Source organism: Lampris incognitus, chromosome 20 (assembly GCF_029633865.1).
Source record: "Lampris incognitus isolate fLamInc1 chromosome 20, fLamInc1.hap2, whole genome shotgun sequence".
NCBI classification, from domain to species: domain Eukaryota; kingdom Metazoa; phylum Chordata; class Actinopteri; order Lampriformes; family Lampridae; genus Lampris; species Lampris incognitus.
In genome coordinates, this window is record NC_079230.1 from 34690486 (window position 1) to 34699140 (window position 8655).

The 8655-nt window shown below is 47.6% G+C and overlaps 1 long non-coding RNA gene across 1 annotated transcript; it reads right to left on the reverse strand.

Moving 5' to 3' along the window:
* Positions 1-7120: 7120 nt before the first annotated feature.
* On the reverse strand, positions 7121-7595 carry LOC130130341 (uncharacterized). Its single transcript, XR_008812155.1, has 3 exons — positions 7569-7595; positions 7402-7476; positions 7121-7307 (listed from the first exon to the last, which is right to left on the reverse strand). It is a non-coding gene; the product is annotated as an uncharacterized LOC130130341 (long non-coding RNA).
* Positions 7596-8655: the final 1060 nt, after the last annotated feature.

Below are 8655 nucleotides of genomic sequence, written 5' to 3' on the forward strand. Positions count from 1 at the left end.
ATGCTCCTCACACTTCAGAACTACTGCCTCACGGTGATGTACAAGCCAGGCCCTGAAATGTACATCAGTGACATGCTCAGCAGAGCCACCACCCAGCCACAGAGAACGGACACTCAGTACAGACGTGAAATGGTCTGCAGCATGCAGCAGGTGCAGTACGACACGGCAGCCATTCAGCAAGCAGACTATCTAAACGTCACCAGCCAACGCCTCACACAGATTCGAAAACACACAGAGGAGGATGTGTGTCTTCAAACACTCAAGTCGGTCGTGCTGGAGGGATGGCCAGAACACAAAGAGGAGAGCCCCATAGCCGTCAGAGAATACTGGGCCATCAGAGATGAAATAAGCGCACAGGACGGTGTGCTTTTTAGGAGCCAGCGTGTCATCATTCCGAAAGCTATGCGTCCTGAGATGCTGAAACGGATCCACTACAACCACGTGGGGGGTGAGGCTTGTTATAGACAGGCCCGGGATACTCTCTACTGGCCAAATATGCAGGGGGGAATCAAAGACTATGTGCAGCAGTGCTCAGTGTGTAACGAGTATGCACACGAGCAACAAAAAGAGACTATGATGTCACACCCGCTCCCCACACGTCCCTGGCAGCTGGTGAGCATGGACTTGTTCAGCTACGCAAGGCAGGACTTCCTGCTCATGGTGGATCACTATTCAGACTTCTGGGAGATTGATTTACTCCCAGACCTGTCGGCAGAAACGACCAACCGAAGGTGCAAGGCGCAGTTTGCACGGTACGGTATCCCTGACCAGGTCATTTCCGACTGCGGAGGTCAGTTTGATTGTGGAGAGTTTGGGGCGTTTGCGAGGGAGTGGGGCTTCGAACATGTCATGTCCTCCCCGAGACACCCAAAAGCTAACGGCAAAGCAGAGTCTGCAGTGAAGATTGTGAAAGGCCTATGCAGAAAAGCAGACCGGGCCGACGAAGACCCCTGGAAGGCTTTTCTACACTGGAGAAACACGCCCACTGAGGGCATGCGCTGCACCCCAGCACAACGGCTGATGTCACGGAGGCTGAGAACTCTTCTCCCTGTGGCCGACCAGCTACTAGCACCTCAGGTCATCACTGGGGTCACAGACAAGCTGAGGGTGAAGCATCAGGCAGCGAAGTTGACATATGACAGAACTGCGAGGGATCTGCCAGAGCTAAACGTCGGCCAGCCTGTCAGGATGAAACCAATCCCGGGTGACAGAACAGGCCGATGGAGGAGAGGAGTATGCCTGCAGCAGGTGGGACCGCGGTCCTATCTCGTCAACGTGGAGGGAACCACGTACCGTCGCAACAGGGTTGATCTCCGACCAGCAGAGGTTGCCCCTCCACAGCCGTCAGCCCACACAGAACGGCCACCGGAGCAGCCTGTGGGCGCGTGTGCAGCTGAAGGGGGCCATGTGAGCGGGGGCAGCATGGAGGAAGTCGTCAGCAGCCCTGTAATGTCTCCAAGGTCGTCAGCCCCGAGGTCGCCGCCATCTCCCCCACAGGCTGTGACCACACCATGCCGTGAGTTACAAGGCCGGGCCTTCTCCCAGAGCGGGAGGCAGATTACGCCTCCAGAAAGACTTGACCTCTAGGTCATACACTGTATGTTCACTTCTAATGTTCTTATTCAGTGGTCTTGTGGATGTTCTGATGCTGCCATTTTGTCGTTATTGTTTGACGGAGGTTTTGGTTGATATTGACTTGCTGTTCCTTCTTGATGCACTATTTCCATTGCACTATTTAATATTGGGATATGAGCACTAATGTTCTAATGGCTAATACTATCCATTATATTATTTGGTATTGTATTCTATGAAAGGAAGGAAAATGTTGTAGGGTGATGTTATGCAGCCAACAGCTCCCCCTGGGGGCACTGATTGATGTATACTTGCCCTGTGTAACATGCCTCAGTTGCGTTATGGGCACAGCCGGTGAATACATGTTACTAAGCGACACAGCCCGACTCTGTCTGTTATTTATATGCACCTACACTTGCAACAGTTCCTCCTTGAACACGTCTGCATGTTTTTCAGAACCGTTTGTCAGACGTTTTTCACCTTTGCACACCTTACGAATTGCAGGCCAGTCCAGTGTGAGCTCCTCCAGCCACGACCGACCCAGCAGAGATGGAAAGTTCCCTTTGACTACATACAGTGGTAGTTTAGCTGTCAGGCCATTCACCAGGACTGTGACATTGACGACGCCTTTTGTTCGCACTGACTCGCCGGTGTATGTTTTCAGTTTGAGGCTGGTTGGCTGTATTGGAAGGTGTTGCAAGGTTTCCGTGTAAACAGCATACGAGACGATGGAGACGGCTGCACCCGTGTCAATTTCCATGCGCACCGGTTTCCCCTCCAGCAGTGGAGTTTCCCAATATCTGTCTGGACCTCCCTGCACTGACAGTGCATACTGTAATGTGCATGGATAAGTAGACACGTTGGCCGCTGGCTGACGGGTCTGACCCTTTACTCGAGCGGGTAGCGATGTCTCCTGCGGTGCTGGCGATACTGGTTCGCGCCGCAGCAGTTCCTGTGGTTGCCCCCCCGAATTCGCTACATTGGTGTCAGAAGTGGGATGGTGAGACCGTGAGGTCATCGGAAGCGTATGCGCCCAGGGGATTGAAGGAGCTGATATGCTTAAGCGCGGGGACGCGCTTCCCGAAGGAGGGGGGTAGTGTAACGTGCATAGATAAGTAGACAGTTGGCCGGTGGCTGACGGGTCTGACCCTTAAGTCGAGCGGTTAGTGATGTCTCCCGCGGTGCGAGCGATACGGTTTCGCGTCTCGGCCGCGGCAGTTCCTGTGGTTGCCGAATTCGCCACAGTACACTGATGCCTCATCCGATGAGCTGTTGGGATCAGTGGTGGTGTGGCTTGTTTCCAGACTGTCTCTTTTTGAATTTGGGCATTGCTTTTTGGTTACTTGCCTTGGGTTTCTGTCAGCTCCCTTACTTCTGCAAGCGCGTTTCAGGTGCCCTTTTTTTCCACACTTCCTGCAATCCACGTCCTTACTCCAACATTCAGCTGCAAAATGTCCTGTTTTGTTGAATCGGTAACATTTATCATGAGCCCCCTTGTCCTCGGTGGAGAATGCAGTTTACCACTTGCACTGAGGTGCTGAGCCTCCCTGGCAGCTAGCTCCATTGACACAGCAATCTCGATAGCTTTATCCAATGTGAGTGAACCTTCAGTTAGCAGACGTTTCTGAGTAGCCTCACTCCTCAGCCCGCACACGAGTCTGTCTCTTATGGTGTCATTCAGCTCATCATTGAATTCACAATGCTCTGCTAGCCTCCTCAGTGCAGCCACAAACACTGTTACACTCTCCCCTTCCTCTCGGTTTCTTTTATGGAAACGAAAACGTTCTGCAATTACCAGTGGCTTGGGTGAGAAATGGGCCGTCAACGTAGCCACTATGCTAGCGTAGCTTCTGGTCCCAGGCTTGGCTGGCTGGACCAGGCAACGCAGCACACCAAAAGTTTTCGGCCCCATTACACTCAAGAACGTTGGCACAATCTTCTCATCTGCAATCCCATTTGCTTGAACCAAGTATTCAAAACGTTCTGTGTAGGAGCGCCACTGCCCAGTATTTTCATCAAGGGGGCCAATGCTCCCACTCATCCCCGCCATTTTCACCTCGTTCGCCGCTTTTTTCACAAGTATCTTCCCTCTGCCGACACTGCAGCCTCTGACGGCGAAGCTAACTTGCTAACCTGCTAGCTTCCAGCTTTCACAGCAACAGTCCGGCTCAGAATCTTCAAAACCAGCGCAGAAACACACGCGGATGTCGAATAAGATCCTCGTCGCCACTTTGTTGTATCTTCCTTAGAGTATTTGTAACCCACCCATAAAATAGTGGTTTAGTTTCAAATGTGTCACCACTATACAAAGATACACACAAACATTGCAGACAATTACTAGACAGCACTCATGCATATTCTATGTGTAGCCCGTGGAATTAGACACCACACAGGACACAATTACTTCCGGGGTTCTTGTAGCTTTAATTTTATTGTTTGAACCTTCGAATGCAGATCGTTTTACTAGGTGCATAAATTCCTGTGTCTTTCGAGCGGTGTACTGCATTTAGTACGGTGTACTAAATGCAGTCTTAGTCCGATCTCTCCCATGCATAGCTACCTGGTGGTATCCGCTCGCCAGATCTATGGTCGAAAAGAACTTTGCCCCTCTCAGCGCATCAAAACTCTCATCAATTCTCGGGAGCGGGAATGCATCACGTCTTGTCTTTGAGTTGTTTCCTGTAATCGACACATAGCCTCAGACTACCATCTGCTTTTCTCACTAGTACTATGGGTGAAGCATAAGCACTGGAGCTTTCTTGAATGACCCCTTCTTTTAGCAGCTTGCCAATATGTTCCCTGACTTCACTGTACTGTGTGGGTGGGATTCGTCTGTATGGCTGTGTTACAGGTATGTCATCTGTAAGATGGATCTCATGTTGTACTTTGTCAGCGTGGCCTAAATCTTCATCTTCTGTTGCAAACACAAAAGAGTACTTCTCCAGTAACAAAGTCAGCTGTGCTTGCTGTTCTGGGCTACCACAAAAATTGAGCTTGCCGAGAATTTCCTGCACATCTGTCGGTGTTTCAGGGTGTTCACTGATACTCACCTGTTCAGTGTCTGCTGAAATTCTCTGGAACTGTACCTCACAAAGCTCATCACTTTTCACACAGTCTACCTGAGTCAAAACCCCTAGCCTAGTCCGTGGTCCTAGCCAGATATCTTCATCAGACATGTTCATGACTTGAACTGGAAAAATGTGATTGCCCGATGAAACCAAAGTAGGCACAACAACCAAACCTCCAGGAACGGGGACACCCACAGACTCCAGCAACAAAAAAGAACCATCCTCACTCACGGTCCTGAGTCCCCTAGCCATAACTGTAGCAGCAGATGAAGCAGGTATATGGACTACATCCTTACCAGCTACCCTAGCGAAAGAGAGTCTGTCTGTTGCATGTACTGCATGAAGATGATTAAAAGCCTCTCTCCAGTTTGAGTCAAACCTCTCCTGCAGTGTGGTGTCAAACTCAGTGTGTACTAGCTCTCTGCATTTTTTGACAATGTTCATCCCTATTAGACCTGGAACAGAGGAAGAGTGTTCAGAATATTTAACTATCAGAAAACCTCGCTCTGGGATAGTCAGACCCATGGCTTCTACATCAAGCTCCACATAGCCCATATAGGGTATGTCTAATCCATTAGCTGCAGTGATCTTTAACCACTCAAATGCCGGGTGAATGTCTTCGCCTTTCACTGACAGGTGTTCCCTGAAAAAACTCTCAGAAATTGTACTGACCTGGCTACCAGTGTCAAGTAAGCAGGACACTGTAACACCTCGTAGTTTCACCTCAACAGTTTTACATTCTCCGACTGCATGCTCTAAGATCCTGCTTCTGTCTGGAGTCTCTTTTGGTGAGCCAGCTTCCTCCCCTCGAGTTGTGTGGCTCATGACAACTGAGGGTGCGAGTTTTCCTGCACTACAGAAGAACTAGGTGTTGCATCCCCTTGACCCCCTCTGGCCTGTGGGCATTTTCTTGCAATGTGACCTATGCCTCTACACTTGAAACAGATAGGCTGACCATCTGGTGTGAACTTTGGCTGGGGTCTAGGTCGTGGCTTGGGCTCTAGGAATGTCTGTTGAGTGCTGCGCTTACTCAGTTCACCTACAGCAAAGGCTAGATCAGCGAGTGTTTTGCCTAACTCTGCCAGCTGTTTTTCCTGATGGGCTACTGCTCTCCAAACATCATTTAATGCAGTACCTTGGTCATTGTTTGTTTTAATAGTAGAGCACTGGGTTTCTGGAACCTCTGGTGTAACTTGGTTGCTCTTTATGACCCTGGGACGATGAGACCTGCTGTCCTCCATCTCCCACAGGAGGGCCTCGTTCCTCACATCTAGAAGACTGCTCTCTGGTTTGTCCCTAACCATTTTTCTGAGTTCACGCCTGAGTGCTGCTTCTCTTAAACCCTCAATAAACTGGTCTCTGAGCACAGTTTTCTCATTAGGTATTACATCTGTGGACTATTTCACTACAGAGCTCAAAATCTGAGATAGTGCATGGGAGTAGTCACGGAGGTCTTCTCCATCAGTTTGGTTATGGTTGTAAAAGGTCTGCAAAAGCTGTGTGGAACTGCGCTTTTCCCCAAATGCATTTCTCAGGTAAGAGTATAAATCACTGGGCCCCACTGACTGACCCCTAATGCATAGTCGCACCTCTTCCAATGCAGGGCCACGCAATAGAAATAGTATATAGTCACATTGTTCTTCTGTTGTTTGCTCTCTGGATCTTAAAACCCTTTCAACCTCTTCAATAAACTCTTCAACAGATCTCCTGTCTGTACCACACTCCCCACTAAATGCTTGGATCTGGCGTTCTCTTGGAACGTAGATGTATGAACGTGTGGGTGCACTGTTATCACTTGCTCTCTGAGCCCTTGCTTCACCATTTAACCTGGTGAGCTCATCTCGCAGTCTGGCGAGCTCTTGCATGGTGGTCTGCATTTCTTCTTTAGCACCTTCACCTATACCCGTTATGCCACCTGAGGTGTGGCCATTATCATTACGTGAACTCCTTTCATCACCAGAATCACTAGACATAATGATATATTAATCTTTACTCAGTCCAGTATAAATGAGGATATTTAGTTCAAAACCATGTTCAAGGATACTACAAGAACAGTCTTTAACTTGGAGCCTTGCTGAATCTTGGTCTTTGTAGCTGAAGTTAGCGCTGGAGTCCTCTGCGCTGGTACGGCTGAGTCGTGTGAAACAGGAAGCACCAGAACCTCGTAGAGCCCCTCACGTCGTCTCTCGCTGGTCACCACCTCCACAGCAGGATGGCTTCAGACTCAACACCAACGGACGTCACCAGCAATCTTCACCACTGCCGTATTTTTTTTTTTAAGTAAAAATAAGCCACTCTGTTGCCAATTTAAAAAAAATGTTTTAGCTACACCCCACTCCTGGTACCAAAATTATGTAGCCCGTGGAATTAGATACCACACAGGACACAATTACGTCCGGGGTTCTTGTAGCTTTAATTTTATTGTTTGAACCTTCGAATGCAGATCGTTTTACTGAGTGCATACATTCCTGTGTCTTTCGAGCAAACAGCTCATAAATGTGCACAGATGTGGCAAGTTTAACAGAAAAGATTTTGAAAAGAAAATAATAAATACAAAATACAAAATACGGTGCAAAATACGGCAGTGGACTATGTTTGTTAAACAGGGTTTAACAAAGACATGTGGAACTTCCTGAAGATTGCGCAACTTCTCACTCTGTCAGTTACCTTTAAACAGAATTAAAATGCATATAAAACCTTTACATTTCCCTTACTGCCCAAATACAATGGCCTGGTGTGGCTTTATGCACGCCAACATTACCTTGTCATGCCTGCAATGGCGAACAGTGGTCGACGGCTCGCGCCCAAAATCACCCAACATCAACTCCAGTAGCGTCTAAATAGAACCATCTTGTCAAATTACCGACATACAATATTGTTTGGAATAATGTTACAGGTATATTTCACAAGATATTTACCCCTACTTACTAGGGAGTCAGAGCACCGTCACACCGCAATCTCCAGGTGGTTCACACAAGAAAAAAGAAAGAATACCCAAGATGCACTTGGATAACTTGCACATAATTACAATAAAAGTCCGCAACACTGCCACTTATTGGTCAAAACATGCAATGACAACAAAAATTGTAAAATACACTCACAATCTGCTTCACAATTTAAATACATCAAATGACATTTTACATGGTTTGACAGTGTAACAATTACATATATTAACAGTTAAACTATACTAAATTTAAGTGGAAAATCATTTAACATATTTAACAGATTTACCACCCGGCTACATATGTAAGGAAATCTCTTTGACGTTGGCGCCCCCTAGGTCTCATTGACAGTGCATGTGCGCACTTGTCGTTCAGAAAACCTTTGATGGGAGACGGTTTGCAGAGTGCGGTTGTTGGAGAGAAATATACTGTCTGCTGCACTTCGGTGTTGTGATTTCACAAGCCAACACCTGTCTGAAATATTATTTTGTGAAATAGCACGTGTGGATGTGACCTGCGCTGGAGAACGGGACGTGAAATGTGCATGGGACTGCCGTAACGTGAGGACGTCCATATTCGTCTTGCACCTTCTCGGATGGGACGTTCCAGAACACACTTCTCAGTAAGATCTCTCCAAGCACTGCCGCCTGGGACGAGTTCCTTGGGACACACAGCGTTATTATTTTGAGTGTTGTGCACAACCAACAATTTTTTTTTAACTTTTGCTGCAGCTAGGTATTTATGAGTGGCCATCTCATTTAGAACTAGGCCTACACTGAATGTAACTGTTCACCCTATGATTCACGCAAACTTGATTGAAAAAAAAACCCTCATCTCTATTAATAATAACTGTGTTATAAAACCTTGTGTCTGTGTCTGACTTGAACTAAATACCTCACAGTCTACAAGTAAGGAAAGAAGCTTCACGTATATTTCATGACTATTATGATCCCAGACCCTACCCAGAATGGTAGGAGACAGCATCGTAGGTGGCATGCTCTGTGAATTCTTGGAAGAAACCACCCCGATGTTATTAGAGGAGGAACATTTCAATGCAAAGGGTAAAGGATACT